The sequence below is a fragment of the Carassius carassius genome, chromosome 18 (genome assembly GCF_963082965.1).
Source record: "Carassius carassius chromosome 18, fCarCar2.1, whole genome shotgun sequence".
Classification (NCBI taxonomy): domain Eukaryota; kingdom Metazoa; phylum Chordata; class Actinopteri; order Cypriniformes; family Cyprinidae; genus Carassius; species Carassius carassius.
The window spans coordinates 29,697,071-29,717,492 of record NC_081772.1 but is presented as its reverse complement, the minus strand read 5'-3'; the positions used below and the strand labels follow the sequence as shown (position 1 = coordinate 29,717,492).

Genomic DNA, 20,422 nt, shown 5'->3' with positions numbered 1-20,422 from the left:
AGATGGACCGTAGTGATAGCAAGGTGACTCCGCCAAAATCAGACAGACCTTCACCCGAACAGGGACTTGAACCCTGGACCCTCAGATTAAAAGTCTGATGCTCTACCGACTGAGCTATCCGGGCTCTTGTGGAGTACTGGCTTCTCACCTTTTATAAAGCAGCAGTTTTACAACAAGCTGCCCAGAAGAGACGCAGGTGTCGCGAGGATGAAAGCTAGAAGCAGTTATGGCACAGAGAGCGAAGGACAATAGAAGGCACAATTACGTCACAGAAATCTAAAGCAATACTGCAAATCCCTCCCGTAGTCGGCAGAGTTCGAACCTGCGTGGGGAGACCCCAATGGATTTCAAGTCCATCGCCTTGACCTCTCGGCCACGACTACGGCTAATGTTAAAAAGCAAGCGCCCTTGTCTGGTGGCGCCCTGCACAGGCCAAGCTTCAGAAACAAAATCACGCAGAAAGATGAGGTGGTAAAAAATTTAAACCTTCCCGTATACTCAACGGCAAAGGGTTGCCGTGACGCGGATTTGAACCGGGGTTGCTGCAGCCACAACGCAGAGTACTAACCACTATACGATCACGGCGTGCCACTGGCTCAACCAAGACAACCCCTGGAGCCCGGATACAAGAAGCAGCAGCGGCGTGTTTGTCCATCGAAGAGGGACTGGACATTTCGCAAATAAGTGCGAGGACCGTGAAAAATGCATGGATGCTTTGCCTCATGGCCTTCAGCGTAGTCGGCAGGATTCAAACCTGCGCGGGGAAACCCCAATGGATTTCTAGTCCATCGCCTTAACCACTCAGCCACGACTATGGTAGTAAACCAATTTCTGCTCAGTTTGTGTCCAACACTGCTGTCTGACCTACTTGCAACCAACCCAGCTCAGTCAGCAAGCGGAGATTGCAAGCTAGCCCTGCAAGCGGGTAAAACAGCGGTCCCACTGAGGAGAAATCAGGCTGCCATGTCTCATCCTATGTAATGGCGTTTTTCAGTACTGGCCCTGGGGACCGACAGCACTGCACAATTGGGAAGTCTGTCTTATTCTACTCACTCTGTGAGCACTCTTTCCTAAAGGGCTGACGATCAGAATCAGGTGTGCCAAACAAGGGAGATGCACTGATCCCCGGGAGCAGGAAGGAACATCGCTCTAGTACAGAGTCAGCAGAAGAGATGGACCATAGTGATAGCAAGCTGAGGCCTACAAAAAGAAGACTGACCTTCGCCCAAACAGGGACTTGAATTAAGCAGACCACCTTCTGCCATGTTGTGTGTAACACTGCTGCCTGACCTACTTGCAACCTAGCAAGCCGAGATTGTAAGCTAGCCCTTGAAGTGGCTAAAACAGCAGTCCCACTGAGGAGAAATCAGGCTGCCATGTCTCATCCTATGTAATGGGCTTTTTCAGTACTGGCCCTGGGGACCGACAGCACTGCACAAATGGGAGGTCTGTCTTATTCTACTCACTCCGTGAGCACTCTTTCCTAAAGGGCTGACCATCAGGATCATGTGTGCCGAACACGGAGATGCACTGACCCCCTGGAGAAGGAAGGAACATCGCTCTAAGAGAAATCAGGCTGCCATGTCTCATCCTATGTTATGACGTTTTTCAGTGCTGGGCCTGGGGACCGACAGCACTGCACAATTCGGAGGTCTGTCTTATTCTACTCACTCTGTGAGCGCGCTTTCCTAACGAGCTGACCATCAGAATCAGGTGTGCCAAACAAGGGAGGTGCACTGATACCCTGAAGCAGGAAGGAACACCGCTCCGGTACAGATTCAGAAGAAGAGATGGACCGTAGTGATAGCAAGGTGACTCCGCCAAAAGCAGACAGACCTTCACCCGAACAGGGACTTGAACCCTAGACCCTCAGATTAAAAGTCTGATGCTCTACCGACTGAGCTATCCGGGCTCTTGTGGAGAACTGGCTTCTCACCTTTTATAAAGCAGCAGTTTTACAACAAGCTGCCCAGAAGAGACGCAGGTGTCACGAGGATGAAAGCTAGAAGCAGTTATGGCACAGAGAGCGAAGGACAATATAAGGCACAATTACCGTCACAAAAATCTAAAGCAATACTGCAAATCCCTCCCGTAGTCGGCAGAGTTCGAACCTGCGCGGGGAGACCCCAATGGATTTCAAGTCCATCGCCTTAACCTCTCGGCCACGACTACGCCTAATGTTAAAAAGCAAGCGCCCTTGTCTGGTGGCGCCCTGCACAGGCCAAGCTTCAGAAACAAAATCACGCAGAAAGATGAGGTGGTAAAAAATTTCAACCTTCCCGTATACTCAACGGCAAAGGGTTGCCGTGACGCGGACTCGAACCGGGGTTGCTGCAGCCACAACGCAGAGTACTAACCACTATACAATCACGGCGTGCCACTGGCTCAACCAAGACAACCCAAGGAGCCCGGATACAAGAAGCAGCAGCGGCGTGTTTGTCCATCGAAGAGGGACTGGACATTTCGCAAATAAGTGCGAGGACCGTGAAAAATGCATGGATGCTTTGCCTCATGGCCTTCAGCAAAAAGCGTAGTCGGCAGGATTCGAGCCTGCGCGGGGAGACCCCAATGGATTTCTAGTCCATCGCCTTAACCACTCGGCCACGACTACGGGAGTGGACCAATTTCTGCTCAGTTTGTGTCCAACACTGCTGCCTGACCTACTTGCAACCAACCCAGCTCAGTCAGCAAGCGGAGAATGCAAGCTAGCCCTGCAAGCGGGTAAAACAGCGGTCCCACTGAGGAGAAATCAGGCTGCCATGTCTCATTCTATGTAATGGGGTTTTTCAGTACTGGCCCTGGGGACCGACAGCACTGCACAATTGGGAAGTCTGTCTTATTCTACTCACTCTGTGAGCACTCTTTCCTAAAGGGATGACCATCAGAATCCGGTTTGCCGAACAAGGGAGATGCACTGATCCCCGGGAGCAGGAAGGAACATCGCTCTAGTACAGAGTCAGCAGAAGAGATGGACCGTAGTGATAGCAAGCTGAGGCCTACAAAAAGAAGACTGACCTTCGCCCAAACAGGGACTTGAATTAAGCAGACCACCTTCTGCCATGTTGTGTGTAACACTGCTGCCTGACCTACTTGCAACCTAGCAAGCCAAGATTGTAAGCTAGCCCTTGAAGTGGCTAAAACAGCGGTCCCACTGAGGAGAAATCAGGCTGCCATGTCTCATCCTATGTAATGGGCTTTTTCAGTACTGGCCCTGGGGACCAACAGCACTGCACAAATGGTTAATGAGTGAGTGAAGTGACATTCAGCCAAGTATGGTGACCCATACTCAGAATTTGTGCTCTGCATTTAACCCATCCGAAAGGCACACACACAGAGCAGTGAACACACACACACACTGTGAGCACACACCCGGAGCAGTGGGCAGCCATTTATGCTGCGGCGCCCGGGGAGCAGTTGGGGGTTCAATGCCTTGCTCAAGGGAACCTAAGTCGTGGTATTGAAGGTGGAGAGAGAACTGTACATGCACTCCCCCCACCCACAATTCCTGCCGGCCTGGGACTCGAACTCACAACCTTTCCGATTGGGAGTCCAACTCTCTAACCATTAGGCCACGACTCCCCACATGGGAGGTCTGTCTTATTCTACTCACTCCGTGAGCACTCTTTCCTAAAGGGCTGAAAATCAGAATCATGTTTGCCGAACAAGGAAGATGCACTGACCCCCTGGAGAAGGAAGGAACATCGCTCTAAGAGAAATCAGGCTGCCATGTCTCATCCTATGTAATGACGTTTTTCAGTGCTGGGCCTGGGGACCGACAGCACTGCACAATTCGGAGGTCTGTCTTATTCTACTCACTCTGTGAGCGCGCTTTCCTAATGAGCTGACCATCAGAATCAGGTGTGCCAAACAAGGGAGGTGCACTGATACCCTGGAGCAGGAAGGAACACCGCTCCGGTACAGATTCAGAAGAAGAGATGGACCGTAGTGATAGCAAGGTGACTCCGCCAAAAGCAGACAGACCTTCACCCGAACAGGGACTTGAACCCTGGACCCTCAGATTAAAAGTCTGATGCTCTACCGACTGAGCTATCCGGGCTCTTGTGGAGAACTGGCTTCTCACCTTTTATAAAGCAGCAGTTTTACAACAAGCTGCCCAGAAGAGACGCAGGTGTCACGAGGATGAAAGCTAGAAGCAGTTATGGCACAGAGAGCGAAGGACAATAGAAGGCACAATTACCGTCACAGAAATCTAAAGCAATACTGCAAATCCCTCCCGTAGTCGGCAGAGTTCGAACCTGCGTGGGGAGACCCCAATGGATTTCAAGTCCATCGCCTTAACCTCTCGGCCACGACTACGGCTAATGTTAAAAAAGCAAGCACCCTTGTCTGGTGGCGCCCTGCACAGGCCAAGCTTCAGAAACAAAATCACGCAGAAAGATGAGGTGGTAAAAAATTTTCAACCTTCCCGTATAATCAACGGCAAAGGGTTGCCGTGACCCGGATTCGAACCGGGGTTGCTGTGGCCACAACGCAGAGTACTAACCACTATACGATCACGGCGTGCCACTGGCTCACCCAAGACAGCCCCTGGAGCCCGGATACAAGAAGCAGCAGCGGCATGTTTGTCCATCGAAGAGAGACTGGACATTTCGCAAATAAGTGCGAGGACCGTGAAAAATGCATGGATGCTTTGCCTCATGGCCTTCAGCGTAGTCGGCAGGATACAAACCTGCGCGGGGAAACCCCAATGGATTTCTAGTCCATCGCCTTAACCACTCAGCCACGACTATGGTAGTAAACCAATTTCTGCTCAGTTTGTGTCCAACACTGCTGTCTGACCTACTTGCAACCAACCCAGCTCAGTCAGCAAGCGGAGATTGCAAGCTAGCCCTGCAAGCGGGTAAAACAGCGGTCCCACTGAGGAGAAATCAGGCTGCCATGTCTCATCCTATGTAATGGGGTTTTTCAGTACTGGCCCTGGGGACCGACAGCACTGCACAATTGGGAAGTCTGTCTTATTCTACTCACTCCGTGAGCACTCTTTCCTAAAGGGCTGACCATCAGGATCATGTGTGCCGAACAAGGAAGATGCACTGACCCCCTGGAGAAGGAAGGAACATCGCTCTAAGAGAAATCAGGCTGCCATGTCTCATCCTATGTAATGACGTTTTTCAGTGCTGGGCCTGGGGACCGACAGCACTGCACAATTCGGAGGGCTGTCTTATTCTACTCACTCTGTGAGCGCGATTTCCTAACGAGCTGACCATCAGAATCAGGTGTGCCAAACAAGGGAGGTGCACTGATACCCTGGAGCAGGAAGGAACACCGCTCCGGTACAGATTCAGAAGAAGAGATGGACCGTAGTGATAGCAAGGTGACTCCGCCAAAAGCAGACAGACCTTCACCCGAACAGGGACTTGAACCCTAGACCCTCAGATTAAAAGTCTGATGCTCTACCGACTGAGCTATCCGGGCTCTTGTGGAGAACTGGCTTCTCACCTTTTATAAAGTAGCAGTTTTACAACAAGCTGCCCAGAAGAGACGCAGGTGTCACGAGGATGAAAGCTAGAAGCAGTTATGGCACAGAGAGCGAAGGACAATAGAAGGAACAATTACGTCACAGAAATCTAAAGCAATACTGCAAATCCCTCCCGTAGTCGGCAGAGTTCGAACCTGCGCGGGGAGACCCCAATGGATTTCAAGTCCATCGCCTTAACCTCTCGGCCACGACTACGGCTAATGTTAAAAAGCAAGCGCCCTTGTCTGGTGGCGCCCTGCACAGGCCAAGCTTCAGAAACAAAATCACGCAGAAAGATGAGGTGGTAAAAAATTTCAACCTTCCCGTATACTCAACGGCAAAGGGTTGCCGTGACACGGATTCGATCCGGGGTTGCTGCAGCCACAACGCAGAGTACTAACCACTATACGATCACGGCGTGCCACTGGCTCATCAAGACAACCCCTGGAGCCCGGATACAAGAAGCAGCAGCGGCGTGTTTGTCCATCGAAGAGGGACTGGACATTTCGCAAATAAGTGCGAGGACCGTGAAAAATGCATGGATGCTTTGCCTCATGGCCTTCAGCAAAAAGCGTAGTCGGCAGGATTCGAACCTGCGCGGGGAGACCCCAATGGATATCTATTCCATCACCTTAACCACTCGGCCACGACTACGGGAGTGGACCAATTTCTGCTCAGTTTGTGTCCAACACTGCTGCCTGACCTACTTGCAACCAACCCAGCTCAGTCAGCAAGCGGAGAATGCAAGCTAGCCCTGTAAGCGGGTAAAACAGCGGTCCCACTGAGGAGATATCAGGCTGCCATGTCTCATCCTATGTAATGGGGTTTTTCAGTACTGGCCCTGGGGACCGACAGCACTGCACAATTGGGAAGTCGGTCTTATTCTACTCACTCTGTGAGCACTCTTTCATAAAGGGCTGACCATCAGAATCAGGGTTGCCGAACAAGGGAGATGCACTGATCCCCGGGAGCAGGAAGGAACATCGCTCTAGTACAGAGTCAGCAGAAGAGATGGACCGTAGTGATAGCAAGCTGAGGCCTACAAATAGAAGACTGACCTTCGCCCAAACAGGGACTTGAATTAAGCAGACCACCTTCTGCCATGTTGTGTGTAACACTGCTGCCTGACCTTCTTGCAACCTAGCAAGCCGAGATTGTAAGCTAGCCCTTGAAGTGGCTAAAACAGCAGTCCCACTGAGGAGAAATCAGGCTGCCATGTCTCATCCTATGTAATGGGCTTTTTCAGTACTGGCCCTGGGGACCGACAGCACTGCACAAATGGTTAATGAGTGAGTGAAGTGACATTCAGCCAAGTATGGTGACCCATACTCAGAATTTGTGCTCTGCATTTAACCCATCCGAAAGGCACACACACAGAGCAGTGAACACACACACACTGTGAGCACACACCCGGAGCAGTGGGCAGCCATTTATGCTGCGGCACCCGGGGAGCAGTTGGGGGTTCAATGCCTTGCTCAAGGGAACCTAAGTCGTGGTATTGAAGGTGGAGAGAGAACTGTACATGCACTCCCCCCACCCACAATTCCTGCCGGCCCGGGACTCGAACTCACAACCTTTCCGATTGGGAGTCCGACTCTCTAACCATTAGGCCACGACTCCCCACATGGGAGGTCTGTCTTATTCTACTCACTCCGTGAGCACTCTTTCCTAAAGGGCTGACCATCAGAATCATGTGTGCCGAACAAGGAAGATGCACTGACCCCCTGGAGAAGGAAGGAACATCGCTCTAAGAGAAATCAGGCTGCCTTGTCTCATCCTATGTAATGACGTTTTTCAGTGCTGGGCCTGGGGACCGACAGCACTGCACAATTCGGAGGTCTGTCTTATTCTACTCACTCTGTGAGCGCGCTTTCCTAACGAGCTGACCATCAGAATCAGGTGTGCCAAACAAGGGAGGTGCACTGATACCCTGGAGCAGGAAGGAACACCGCTCCGGTACAGATTCAGAAGAAGAGATGGACCGTAGTGATAGCAAGGTGACTCCGCCAAAAGCAGACAGACCTTCACCCGAACAGCAACTTGAATCCTGGACCCTCAGATTAAAAGTCTGATGCTCTACCAACTGAGCTATCCGGGCTCTTGTGGAGAACTGGCTTCTCACCTTTTATAAAGCAGCAGTTTTACAACAAGCTGCCCAGAAGAGACGCAGGTGTCACGAGGATGAAAGCTAGAAGCAGTTATGGCACAGAGAGCGAAGGACAATAGAAGGCACAATTACCGTCACAGAAATCTAAAGCAATACTGCAAATCCCTCCCGTAGTCGGCAGAGTTCGAACCTGCGTGGGGAGACCCCAATGGATTTCAAGTCCATCGCCTTAACCTCTCGGCCACGACTACGGCTAATGTTAAAAAGCAAGCACACTTGTCTGGTGGCGCCCTGCACAGGCCAAGCTTCAGAAACAAAATCACGCAGGAAGATGAGGTGGTAAAAAATTTTCAACCTTCCCGTATAATCAACGGCAAAGGGTTGCCGTGACCCGGATTCGAACCGGGGTTGCTGCGGCCACAACGCAGAGTACTAACCACTATACGATCACGGCGTGCCACTGGCTCACCCAAGTCAGCCCCTGGAGCCCGGATACAAGAAGCAGCAGCGGCGTATTTGTCCATCGAAGAGAGACTGGACATTTCGCAAATAAGTGCGAGGACCGTGAAAAATGCATGGATGCTTTGCCTCATGGCCTTCAGCGTAGTCGGCAGGATTCAAACCTGCGCGGGGAAACCCCAATGGATTTCTAGTCCATCGCCTTAACCACTTAGCCACGACTATGGTAGTAAACCAATTTCTGCTCAGTTTGTGTCCAACACTGCTGTCTGACCTACTTGCAACCAACCCAGCTCAGTCAGCAAGCGGAGATTGCAAGCTAGCCCTGCAAGCGGGTAAAACAGCGGTCCCACTGAGGAGAAATCAGGCTGCCATGTCTCATCCTATGTAATGGGGTTTTTCAGTACTGGCCCTGGGGACCGACAGCACTGCACAATTGGGAAGTCTGTCTTATTCTACTCACTCCGTGAGCACTCTTTCCTAAAGGGCTGACCATCAGAATCATGTGTGCCGAACAAGGAAGATGCACTGACCCCCTGGAGAAGGAAGGAACATCGCTCTAAGAGAAATCAGGCTGCCATGTCTCATCCTATGTAATGACGTTTTTCAGTGCTGGGCCTGGGGACCGACAGCACTGCACAATTCGGAGGTCTATCTTATTCTACTCACTCTGTGAGCACGCTTTCCTAACGAGCTGACCATCAGAATCAGTTGTGCCAAACAAGGGAGGTGCACTGATACCCTGGAGCAGGAAGGAACACCGCTCCGGTACAGATTCAGAAGAAGAGATGGACCGTAGTGATAGCAAGGTGACTCCGCCAAAAGCAGACAGACCTTCATCCGAACAGGGACTTGAACCCTGGACCCTCAGATTAAAAGTCTGATGCTCTACCGACTGAGCTATCCGGGCTCTTGTGGAGAACTGGCTTCTCACCTTTTATAAAGCAGCAGTTTTACAACAAGCTGCCCAGAAGAGACGCAGGTGTCACGAGGATGAAAGCTAGAAGCAGTTATGGCACAGAGAGCGAAGGACAATAGAAGGCACAATTACCGTCACAGAAATCTAAAGCAATACTGCAAATCCCTCCCGTAGTCAGCAGAGTTCGAACCTGCGTGGGGAGACCCCAATGGATTTCAAGTCCATCGCCTTAACCTCTCGGCCACGACTACGGCTAATGTTAAAAAGCAAGCACCCTTGTCTTGTGGCGCCCTGCACAGGCCAAGCTTCAGAAACAAAATCACGCAGAAAGATGAGGTGGTAAAAAATTTTCAACCTTCCCGTATAATCAACGGCAAAGGGTTGCCGTGACCCGGATTCGAACCGGGGTTGCTTCGGCCACAACGCAGAGTACTAACCACTATACGATCACGGCGTGCCACTGGCTCACCCAAGACAGCCCCTGGAGCCCGGATACAAGAAGCAGCAGCGGCGTGTTTGTCCATCGAAGAGAGACTGGACATTTCGCAAATAAGTGCGAGGACCGTGAAAAATGCATGGATGCTTTGCCTCATGGCCTTCAGCGTAGTCGGCAGGATTCAAACCTGCGCGGGGAAACCACAATGGATTTCTAGTCCATCGCCTTAACCACTCAGCCACGACTATGGTAGTAAACCAATTTCTGCTCAGTTTGTGTCCAACACTGCTGTCTGACCTACTTGCAACCAACCCAGCTCAGTCAGCAAGCGGAGATTGCAAGCTAGCCCTGCAAGCGGGTAAAACAGCGGTCCCACTGAGGAGAAATCAGGCTGCCATGTCTCATCCTATGTAATGGGGTTTTTCAGTACTGGCCCTGGGGACCGACAGCACTGCACAAATGGGAGGTCTGTCTTATTCTACTCACTCCGTGAGCACTCTTTCCTAAAGGGCTGACCGTCAGAATCATGTGTGCCGAACAAGGAAGATGCACTGACCCCCTGGAGAAGGAAGGAACATCGCTCTAAGACAAATCAGGCTGCCATGTCTCATCCTATGTAATGACGTTTTTCAGTGCTGGGCCTGGGGACCGACAGCACTGCACAATTCGGAGGTCTGTCTTATTCTACTTACTCTGTGAGCGCGCTTTCCTAACGAGCTGACCATCAGAATCAGGTGTGCAAAACAAGGGAGGTGCACTGATACCCTGGAGCAGGAAGGAACACCGCTCCGGTACAGATTCAGAAGAAGAGATGGACCGTAGTGATAGCAAGGTGACTCCGCCAAAAGTAGACAGACCTTCACCCGAACAGGGACTTGAACCCTGGACCCTCAGATTAAAAGTCTGATGCTCTACCGACTGAGCTAAAGCTGGGGAACAATAGTCTGTTTGAGGAGGGGGAGAAGGAAAAAGAAGGGGAAGAAGGGGAAGAAGGAAAAAGAAAGAAAAAGAGAAGGAAAAAAAGAAAAAGGAAAGGAAAGGGAAGGGAAAGGGAAAAGGTAAACCCACCTTTCACACTTCTGTGTGATTTTTGGTAGATCGGTATTCATATATTATAGAAAATTGCCTTTTTATATATTTCATGGGCAAATCACTGACGTGAATGACATCGGTTCGAGTCCCACCTCGGACAAGGTTGAAATCACCCAATATATTTTCTAATCTTTCCTTAATGAATGAACACATATGTAAACATTTCATGTGCTTTTATGCCTTAACAGTTATTTTATAAAAACATATTTTTCATTGTATGGATACATGTTAAAATGTATTTATTAAATGATAATATGTGGTTTCTTGAAATGTATTATTTGTTTTATTATTTCACCATTGAATATAAGAATCTTTAATATCTTTTTTAAATTACTCTTTTTCTAACTGAACTATATTTATTTTTGCTTACTGTTGAAGATGCTCTGTATCAAATTGCGCGCCACAGTATGAATGCTGATTCGCGATTGGTCTTTACATTATTGTGGTATCGTCATTGGCCAAGAAGGATCTGTCAATCTAATTCGTTCTATGATGAAATTCGATTGTGAATCCAAGGTCATATCATATCTATCCAAGGTCATATATATCATATTGCGATATCATATGATGATATGGAATTTCAAATGGTTTCATATGTTTATTTTATTGTTTTTACAATTCTGTCCCTTTCTTGTAATTTTAATGCTTTGTTGCAATACAAATAATTAAAATAAGAATTTGATACTACTACTGCATATAATAAATAATAATAAACCTTTATATCAAAGAAATGTTTCTACCAATCACTTCTCACATCCCGTGGACCTATCTGCTATACAGTTCTGTCCCTTTCTTGTAATTTTAATGCTTTGTTGCAATAAGAATATAAATAAGAATGTGATACTATTACTGCTTATAATAATAATAAACCTTTATATCAAAGAAATGTTTCTGACACTCACTTCTCACACCCTGTGGATCTGTCTGGAATACCATTATGTCCCTTTCTTGTAATTTTAATATCTGTGTGAGTTTGTAAAAAGTTTTCCAGATAGGTTTGATAGAAAAAAGCCAAAGGATACTGTTGTAGAAATAAAGTTCTTTTTATTTTTTTATTTACAAACACCTCCTTCTCTCTCACATAAACACACCCTCACAAGCATACACACGCGCGCACGCACGCACACACACACACACACACACACACACACACACACACACACACACACACACACACACACACACACAGTATATAACAGGTTGTGGACTATATACAAACAAAAAAGCTTTAAGCTTACATAGCTTAAAGCACACCACAGCTTCAGGTCAGTACGAAGCCGATGTTGCTTCCACAAAGCTGCTGAAATCCATTTCTGATCCTGTGTTGGTATGGTTTTCATCAACTTTGTGGGAAGCCATCCAGATTCGGAACCTGGAGCGGTCACCCTATCCTCGGCAGGTTGAACAGAGGATCCAGCCACAGATGGAGCAGCAGAGGGAACACAGGTGGAGCTGATCACAGGGGTGAGAGGAGCAGAGGACGTCCCAGAGGAGGCAGCGGCTGACACTTCCTAATGTATTAAAAAAGGCAAACACATACAGTAGATATGATTACAAGCCACTTATGAGGAATATTTTTTCAAAATGTAGCATATTTATGTGATCCAACAATATTAGTGTGAAGAAAACGATAAAATTAAAGAGTTTCTCACAACTCTAGAAGCAGCTCCTGGAGCACAGGAAGCAGAGGTGGCTTCATAGACAGAAGAAGGAGGAAGAGACAGGGGGGAGACGGTCTGAATATACAGCCTGGGACTGCGAGCAGGAGATGGTGTCCTAGATGCAGGGCTGGACAATGCAGAAGTGCTAATAGGCTGCAAGGTTAAGAGAGCACAGTTTACAATATTGAATGAAATAATCTATTATTATCAGGTATTGCAGTAACAATGATAAGATAAACTCAGCTTATCTTTATGGAATGAAATGTCATTCTTTGACTATATACCTTTGTTGCATGCGTCCTTGCCACACCTAGGTTTGGCCTTAAAGCTGCACCATGGGCCCCACCATACCGTGGCTTTGTAAACTGACAAAAAGAAATTAGTAACATTATGTGAAGCATTTTAAAATGCTATAACATATGATAACATAAATATCTGCAAAGACATGCATTTACCGATGCCAAAGTTAAAGTAGGCTTTAAAGGTGCCATTCCAGATGTTGTTCCTGACTGCCCTGGTGTTACAGGTGGTGACGTGGATGGTGTGGATGACACAGGGGCCAAACTGGAAGGCTACAGTTTCACAGAAAAGGAAATTAAATTCAAAAATACACAATACACCATCAACACATCACAGTTTTATGAAACACTTCTTATACCTTTTTCATATGGAAACCACAGTCACATGTCTGTGTCCCCCCAAACAGAGACATTTGCCCCCTGTGTTGCAGTGGACACTTCTCAATCTGTAACATATGACAGTGAATCATAACTATCTGCTCCTTCTATATATGACATAGCTTTCCTGTGTTTATATACATGCCCAAGTTTACCTTCTGATACAGGTCATGCCATTTCTTCTGGCGTGGTGCCGGTCTGTTTCCCTCCTCAGAAGGCCAGACCCCCTGTGTGGCAAATCTGCGCAGGCGGGCCATCCATTCACCCTCACTCATAGCCCTGTGCTTCTTGTGCTTGGAAGCCATCTTCCAATAAAAGATAGCGTGTGGCAAAATACAAAGTTTGTGACTATTCAGTAGAACTGAGTAGTTAATCAATTTCATACATTTATTTCAAATAGCACATATTTCATCTCAGTGTTTTTGGACAAGGTATAGTTTGATATTTTGGGAGGAATTGTGGTGTGTGGGTATAATAATATGCCATAACTCCATAAAAATCAGATTATTACATACCATTTCGATTACATAGGCTTACAATTAGCCCACATTATGATTATTATCGATTATAGCTCACTTAAACAACACAAGCCCCATATTACGTCATAAAACGTCATGTTAATGTTAATAAAGGCACAGTTTTATGCCTATGTATTGAATTACAGATGCAATGAACAGACAATGAACAGACAAAATTATTTTACCTCAGGTAAAAACTGGTGCCCAATACTATAGGCTAATTAACATTATGCATAATTCAGCCATATAGCGGTACGAGGTATAATCTAACGTTATATGATAGGCTAGCTATTTTTAGCCAGTGTATAATTTATTAATACATAGTACCTCAGTGTATACTATATTAATACATAGTACCTCGGTGTATTATATATTTCTGTAATACATATAATATATGAATACATAGTACCTCAGTGTATTATATATGAATACATAGTACCTCAGTGTATTATATATTAGTACATAGTACCTCAGTGTATAATATATTAATACATAGTACCTCAGTGTATTATATATGAATACATAGTACCTCAGTGTATTATATATTAATACATAGTTAGTACCTCAGTCACAGTGTATTATATATGAATACATAGTACCTCAGTGTATTATATATGAATACATAGTACCTCAGTGTATAATATATTAATACATAGTTAGTACCTCAGTGTACTATATATTAATACATAGTACCTCAGTGTATAATATATTAATACATAGTTAGTACCTCAGTGTATTATATATTAATACATAGTACCTCAGTGTATAATATATTAATACATAGTAGTAGCAGTCACATTTAGTAGCATACAATCATATTAAGATTATTATCAGTTGGTAAACACAAAGTCTCCTGTTATAACAGGTGCAACACCTGAATACAACACAAAACTCATTCATTCATATTAAATCATTGTCTGTGTTAAAAGTGGACACAATATCAGGTGTAGTACCAATGTTATAACAATGTAAACCATTCGTTTCTCTCTGTCGAAAATACGTTTCAGCTAAGTTAACGTTAATGCTAACATTACTCCATTCATTCATTCATTCATTCATTCATTCTTAGCTAAGTTAGTTAACGTTAGCAGACTAAACAAAGCAACAACGTCGACGTCTTACCTAACACAATCTGACAATGTTGTAAGTTACAAGTTTATTTAAGAAAAAACTATTAATTAAATATAGTTAATTAAATAGATAAATCTTACCTCAGTGTCACAGTCAACGTCTTACCTAAAACAATGTAACGTAGTTAAAAGTTTATTTTAAATATATATATATATTTCCAAAAATAACTCTATAAATAAAAATAGTATTTATTGATTCGCTGTGAGCGATAACTGTGGACTTATGCGCATGCTCCGCCAATGATGGAAAGGGCCACGGTGATTGGCTGTCTTAAAATGTAAAAGATGGACATGCAGAGACCTGATTGGCTGTCGTAAAATGTAAAAGATGGAAATGCTGAGATCTGATGGGCTGCAAAAGATGGACATGCAGAGACGTGATTTGTCGAAATTAGACAGACGAACTGTCTCCCGGCACCGCTATCCGGGCTCTTGTGGAAAAACTGGCTTCTCACCTTTTATAAAGCAGCAGTATTACAACAAGCTGCCCAGAAGAGAAGCAGGTGTCACGAGGATGAAAGCTAGAAGCAGTTATGGCACAGAGAGCGAAGGACAATAGAAGGCACAATTACCGTCACAGAAATCTAAAGCAATACTGCAAATCCCTCCCGTAGTCGGCAGAGTTCGAACCTGCGCGGGGAGACCCCAATGGATTTCAAGTCCATCGCCTTAACCTCTCGGCCACGACTACGCCTAATGTTAAAAAGCAAGCGCCCTTGTCTGGTGGCGCCCTGCACAGGCCAAGCTTCAGAAACAAAATCACGCAGAAAGATGAGGTGGTAAAAATTTTCAACCTTCCCGTATACTCAACGGCAAAGGGTTGCCGTGACGCGGATTCGAACCGGGGTTGCTGCAGCCACAACGCAGAGTACTAACCACTATACGATCACGGCGTGCCACTGGCTCAACCAAGACAACCCCTGGAGCCCGGATACAAGAAGCAGCAGCAGCGTGTTTGTCCATCGAAGAGGGACTGGACATTTCGCAAATAAGTGTGAGGACCGTGAAAAATGCATGGATGCTTTGCCTCATGGCCTTCAGCAAACAGTGTAGTCGGCAGGATTCGAACCTGCGCGGGGAGACCGCAATGGATTTCTAGTCCATCGCCTTAACCACTCGGCCACGACTACGGGAGTAGATCAATTTCTGCTCAGTTTGTGTCCAACACTGCTGCCTGACCTACTTGCAACCAACCCAGCTCAGTCAGCAAGCGGAGATTGCAAGCTAGCCCTGCAAGCGGGTAAAACAGCGGTCCCACTGAGGAGAAATCAGGCTGCCATGTCTCATCCTATGTAATGGGGTTTTTCAGGACTGGCCCTGGGGACCGACAGCACTGCACAATTGGGAAGTCTGTCTTATTCTACTCACTCTGTGAGCACTCTTTCCTAAAGGGCTGACCATCAGAATAAGGTTTGCCGAACAAGGGAGATGCACTGATCCCCGGGAGCAGGAAGGAACATCGCTCTAGTACAGAGTCAGCAGAAGAGATGGACCTTAGTGATAGCAAGCTGAGGCCTACAAAAAGAAGACTGACCTTCGCCCAAACAGGGACTTGAATTAAGCAGACCACCTTCTGCCATGTTGTGTGTAACACTGCTGCCTGACCTACTTGCAACCTAGCAAGCCGAGATTGTAAGCTAGCCCTGGAAGCGGCTAAAACAGCAGTCCCACTGAGGAGAAATCAGGCTGCCATGTCTCATCCCATGTAATGGCGTTTTTCAGTGCTGGGCCTGGGGACCGACAGCACTGCACAATTCGGAGGTCTGTCTTATTCTACTCACTCTGTGAGCGCGCTTTCCTAACGAGCTGACCATCAGAATCAGGTGTGCCAAACAAGGGAGGTGCACTGATACCCTGGAGCAGGAAGGAACACCGCTCTGGTACAGATTCAGAAGAACAGATGGACCGTAGTGATAGCAAGGTGACTCCGCCAAAAGCAGACAGACCTTAGCCCGAACAGGGACTTGAACCCTGGACCCTCAGATTAAAAGTCTGATGCTCTACCGACTGAGCTATCCAGGCTCTTATGGAGAACTGGCTTCTCACCTTTTATAAAGCAGCAGTTTTACAACAAGCTGCCTAGAAGAGACGCAGGTGTCACGAGGATGAAAGCTAGAAGCAGTTATGGCACAGAGAGCGAAGGACCATAGAAGGCACAATTACCGTCACAGAAAGCTAAAGCAATACTGCAAATCCCTCCTGTAGTCGGCAGAGTTCGAACCTGCGCGGGGAGACCCCAATGGATTTCAAGTCCATCGCCTTAACCTCTCGGCCACGACTACGCCTAATGTTAAAAAGCAAGCACCCTTGTCTGGTGGCGCCCTGCACAGGCCAAGCTTCAGAAACAATTTCACGCAGAAAGATGTTGTGGTAAAAAATGTCAACCTTCCCGTATACTCAACGGCAAAGGGTTGCCGTGACGCGGATTCGAACCGGGGTTGCTGCAGCCACAACGCAGAGTACTAACCACTATACGATCACGGCGTGCCACTGGCTCAACCAAGACAACCCCTGGAGCCCGGATACAAGAAGCAGCAGCAGCGTGTTTGTCCATCGAAGAGGGACTGGACATTTCGCAAATAAGTGCGAGGACCGTGAAAAATGCATGGATGCTTTGCCTCATGGCCTTCAGCAAATAGCGTAGTCGGCAGGATTCGAACCTGCGCGGGGAGACCCCAATGGATTTCTAGTCCATCGCCTTAACCACTCGGCCACGACTACGGGAGTGGACCAATTTCTGCTCAGTTTGTGTCCAACACTGCTGCCTGACCTACTTGCAACCAACCCAGCTCAGTCAGCAAGCGGAGAATGCAAGCTAGCCCTGCAAGCGGGTAAAACAGCGGTCCCACTGAGGAGAAATCAGGCTGCCATGTCTCATCCTATGTAATGTGGTTTTTCAGTACTGGCCCTGGGGACCGACAGCACTGCACAAATGGGAGGTCTGTCTTATTCTACTCACTCTGTGAGCACTCTTTCCTAAAGGGATGACCATCAGAATCAGGTTTGCCGAACAAGGGAGATGCACTGATCCCCGGGAGCAGGAAGGAACATCGCTCTAGTACAGAGTCAGCAGAAGAGATGGACCGTAGTGATAGCAAGCTGAGGCCTACAAAAAGAAGACTGACCTTCGCCCAAACAGGGACTTGAATTAAGCAGACCACCTTCTGCCATGTTGTGTGTAACACTGCTGCCTGACCATACTTGCAACCTAGCAAGCGGAGATTGTAAGCTAGCCCTGGATGCAGCTAAAACAGCAGTCCCACTGAGGAGAAATCAGGCTGCCATGTCTAATCCTATGTAATGGGGCTTTTCAGTACTGGCCCTGGGGACTGACAGCACTGCACAAATGGGAGGTCTTTCTTATTCTACTCACTCCGTGAGCACTCTTTCCTAAAGGGCTGACCATCAGAATCATGTGTGCCGAACAAGGGAGATGCACTGATCCCCGGGAGAAGGAAGGAACATCGCTCTAATACAGAGTCAGCAGAAGAGATGACCCGTAGTGATAGCAAGCTGAGCCCTCCAAAAAGAAGACTGACCTTCGCCCTAACAGGGACTTGAATTAAGCAGACCACCTTCTGCCATGTTGTGTCACATTGCTGCCTGACCTACTTGCAACCTAGCAAGCGGAGATTGCAAGCTAGCCCTGTAAGCGGGTAAAACAGCAGTCCCACTGAGGAGAAATCAGGCTGTCATGTCTCATCCTATGTAATGGGGTTTTTCAGTGATGGGCCTAGGGACCGACAGCACTGCACAAATGGGAGGTCTTTCTTATTCTACTAACTCCGTGAGCACTCTTTCCTAAAGGGCTGACCATCAGAATCATGTGTGCCGAACAAGGAAGATGCACTGACCCCCTGGAGAAGGAAGGAACATTGCTCTAAGAGAAATCAGGCTGCCATGTCTCATCCTATGTAATGACGTTTTTCAGTGCTGGGCCTGGGGACCGACAGCACTGCACAATTCGAAGGTCTGTCTTATTCTACTCACTCTGTGAGCGCGCTTTCCTAACGAGCTAACCATCAGAATCAGGTGTGCCAAACAAGGGAGGTGCACTGATACCCTGGAGCAGGAAGGAACACCGCTCCAGTACAGATTCAGAAGAAGTGATGGACCGTAGTGATAGCAAGGTGACTCCGCCAAAAGCAGACAGACCTTCGCCCGAACAGGGACTTGAACCCTGGACCCTCAGATTAAAAGTCTGATGCTCTACCGACTGAGCTATCCGGGCTCTTATGGAGCACTAGCTTCTCCCCTTTTATAAAGCAGCAGTTTTACAACAAGCTGCCTAGAAGAGACGCAGGTGTCACGAGGATGAAAGCTAGAAGCAGTTATGGCACAGAGAGCGAAGGACCATAGAAGGCACAATTACTGTCACAGAAAGCTAAAGCAATACTGCAAATCCCTCCCGTAGTCGGCAGAGTTCGAACCTGCGCAGGGAGACCCCAATGGATTTCAAGTCCATCACCTTAACCTCTCGGCCACAACTACGCCTAATGTTAGATAGCAAGTGCCCTTGTCTGGTGGTGCCCTGCAAAGGCCAAGCTTCAGAAACAAAATCACGCAGAAAGATGAGGTGGTAAAAAAATTTCAACCTTCCCGTATACTCAACGGCAAAGGGTTGCCGTGACCCGGATTCAAACCGGGGTTGCTGCGGCCACAACGCAGAGTACTAACCACTATACAATAACGGCGTGCCACTGGCTCACCCAAGACAACTCCTGGAGCCCGGATACAAGAAGGAGCAGCGGCGTGTTTGTCCATCGAAGAGGGACTGGACATTTCGCAAATAAGTGCGAGGACCGTGAAAAATGCATGGATGCTTTGCCTCATGGCCTTCAGCAAACAGCGTAGTCGGCAGGATTCGAACCTGCACGGGGAGACCGCAATGGATTTCTAGTCCATTGCCTTAACCACTCGGCCACGACTACGGGAGTAGACCAATTTCTGCTCAGTTTGTCTCCAACACTGCTGCCTGACCTACTTGCAACCAACCCAGCTCAGTCAGCAAGCAAAGATTGCAAGCTAGCCCTGCAAGCGGGTAAAACAGCGGTCCCACTGAGGAGAAATCAGGCTGCCATGTCTCATCCTATGTAATGGGGTTTTTCAGGACTGGCCCTGGGGACCGACAGCACTGCACAATTGGGAAGTCTGTCTTATTCTACTCACTCTGTGAGCACTCTTTCCTAAAGGGCTGACCATCAGAATCAGGTTTGCCGAACAAGAGAGATGCACTGATCCCTGGGAGCAGGAAGGAACATCGCTCTAGTACAGAGTCAGCAGAAGAGATGGACCGTAGTGATAGCAAGCTGAGGCCTACAAAAAGAAGACTGACCTTCGCCCAAACAGGGACTTGAATTAAGCAGACCACCTTCTGCCATGTTGTGTGTAACACTGCTGCCTGACCTACTTGCAACCTAGCAAGCCGAGATTGTAAGCTAGCCCTGGAAGCGGGTAAAACAGCAGTCCCACTGAGGAGAAATCAGGCTGCCATGTCTCATCCTATGTAATGGGGTTTTTCAGTGCTGGGCCTGGGGACCGACAGCACTGCACAATTCGGAGGTCTGTCTTATTCTACTCACTCTGTGAGCCCGCTTTCCTAAAGGGCTGACCATCAGAATCATGTGTGATGAACAAGGGAGATGCACTGACCCCCTGGAGAAGGAAGGAACATCGCTCTAATACAGAGTCAGCAGAAGAGATGGACCCGTAGTGATAGCAAGCTGAGGCCTCCAAAAAGTAGACTGACCTTCGCCCAAACAGGGACTTGAACTAAGCAGACCACCTTCTGCCCTGTTGTGTGTCACATTGCTGCCTGACCTACTTGCAACCTAACAAGCCGAGATTGTAAGCTAGCCCTGGAAGCGGGTAAAACAGCAGTCCCACTGAGTTGAAATCAGGCTGCCATGTCTCATCCTATGTAATGGGGTTTCTCAGTGCTGGG

The 20,422-nt window shown here is 47.7% G+C and overlaps 20 non-coding genes across 20 annotated transcripts; all 20 read right to left on the bottom strand.

Moving 5' to 3' along the window:
- Positions 1-51: 51 nt before the first annotated feature.
- trnak-uuu (transfer RNA lysine (anticodon UUU)) lies at positions 52-124 on the bottom strand. Its single transcript has one exon. It is a non-coding gene; the product is annotated as a tRNA-Lys (tRNA).
- A 177-nt stretch (positions 125-301) lies between these two features.
- Positions 302-383, bottom strand: trnas-uga (transfer RNA serine (anticodon UGA)). The gene has a single exon. It is a non-coding gene; the product is annotated as a tRNA-Ser (tRNA).
- Positions 384-733: 350 nt separating this feature from the next.
- On the bottom strand, positions 734-815 carry trnas-aga (transfer RNA serine (anticodon AGA)). Its single transcript has one exon. It is a non-coding gene; the product is annotated as a tRNA-Ser (tRNA).
- A 1,024-nt stretch (positions 816-1,839) lies between these two features.
- trnak-uuu (transfer RNA lysine (anticodon UUU)) lies at positions 1,840-1,912 on the bottom strand. Its single transcript has one exon. It is a non-coding gene; the product is annotated as a tRNA-Lys (tRNA).
- Positions 1,913-2,090: 178 nt separating this feature from the next.
- On the bottom strand, positions 2,091-2,172 carry trnas-uga (transfer RNA serine (anticodon UGA)). The gene has a single exon. It is a non-coding gene; the product is annotated as a tRNA-Ser (tRNA).
- Positions 2,173-2,529: 357 nt separating this feature from the next.
- Positions 2,530-2,611, bottom strand: trnas-aga (transfer RNA serine (anticodon AGA)). Its single transcript has one exon. It is a non-coding gene; the product is annotated as a tRNA-Ser (tRNA).
- Positions 2,612-3,984: 1,373 nt separating this feature from the next.
- trnak-uuu (transfer RNA lysine (anticodon UUU)) lies at positions 3,985-4,057 on the bottom strand. The gene has a single exon. It is a non-coding gene; the product is annotated as a tRNA-Lys (tRNA).
- A 178-nt stretch (positions 4,058-4,235) lies between these two features.
- trnas-uga (transfer RNA serine (anticodon UGA)) lies at positions 4,236-4,317 on the bottom strand. Its single transcript has one exon. It is a non-coding gene; the product is annotated as a tRNA-Ser (tRNA).
- A 1,046-nt stretch (positions 4,318-5,363) lies between these two features.
- trnak-uuu (transfer RNA lysine (anticodon UUU)) lies at positions 5,364-5,436 on the bottom strand. The gene has a single exon. It is a non-coding gene; the product is annotated as a tRNA-Lys (tRNA).
- Positions 5,437-5,613: 177 nt separating this feature from the next.
- Positions 5,614-5,695, bottom strand: trnas-uga (transfer RNA serine (anticodon UGA)). The gene has a single exon. It is a non-coding gene; the product is annotated as a tRNA-Ser (tRNA).
- A 2,060-nt stretch (positions 5,696-7,755) lies between these two features.
- On the bottom strand, positions 7,756-7,837 carry trnas-uga (transfer RNA serine (anticodon UGA)). The gene has a single exon. It is a non-coding gene; the product is annotated as a tRNA-Ser (tRNA).
- A 131-nt stretch (positions 7,838-7,968) lies between these two features.
- Positions 7,969-8,040, bottom strand: trnah-gug (transfer RNA histidin (anticodon GUG)). Its single transcript has one exon. It is a non-coding gene; the product is annotated as a tRNA-His (tRNA).
- Positions 8,041-8,882: 842 nt separating this feature from the next.
- On the bottom strand, positions 8,883-8,955 carry trnak-uuu (transfer RNA lysine (anticodon UUU)). Its single transcript has one exon. It is a non-coding gene; the product is annotated as a tRNA-Lys (tRNA).
- A 6,132-nt stretch (positions 8,956-15,087) lies between these two features.
- trnas-uga (transfer RNA serine (anticodon UGA)) lies at positions 15,088-15,169 on the bottom strand. Its single transcript has one exon. It is a non-coding gene; the product is annotated as a tRNA-Ser (tRNA).
- Positions 15,170-15,526: 357 nt separating this feature from the next.
- On the bottom strand, positions 15,527-15,608 carry trnas-aga (transfer RNA serine (anticodon AGA)). The gene has a single exon. It is a non-coding gene; the product is annotated as a tRNA-Ser (tRNA).
- An 819-nt stretch (positions 15,609-16,427) lies between these two features.
- On the bottom strand, positions 16,428-16,500 carry trnak-uuu (transfer RNA lysine (anticodon UUU)). Its single transcript has one exon. It is a non-coding gene; the product is annotated as a tRNA-Lys (tRNA).
- Positions 16,501-16,678: 178 nt separating this feature from the next.
- trnas-uga (transfer RNA serine (anticodon UGA)) lies at positions 16,679-16,760 on the bottom strand. The gene has a single exon. It is a non-coding gene; the product is annotated as a tRNA-Ser (tRNA).
- Positions 16,761-17,117: 357 nt separating this feature from the next.
- On the bottom strand, positions 17,118-17,199 carry trnas-aga (transfer RNA serine (anticodon AGA)). The gene has a single exon. It is a non-coding gene; the product is annotated as a tRNA-Ser (tRNA).
- Positions 17,200-18,636: 1,437 nt separating this feature from the next.
- Positions 18,637-18,709, bottom strand: trnak-uuu (transfer RNA lysine (anticodon UUU)). Its single transcript has one exon. It is a non-coding gene; the product is annotated as a tRNA-Lys (tRNA).
- A 618-nt stretch (positions 18,710-19,327) lies between these two features.
- On the bottom strand, positions 19,328-19,409 carry trnas-aga (transfer RNA serine (anticodon AGA)). Its single transcript has one exon. It is a non-coding gene; the product is annotated as a tRNA-Ser (tRNA).
- Between the last annotated feature and the right edge of the window lie 1,013 nt (positions 19,410-20,422).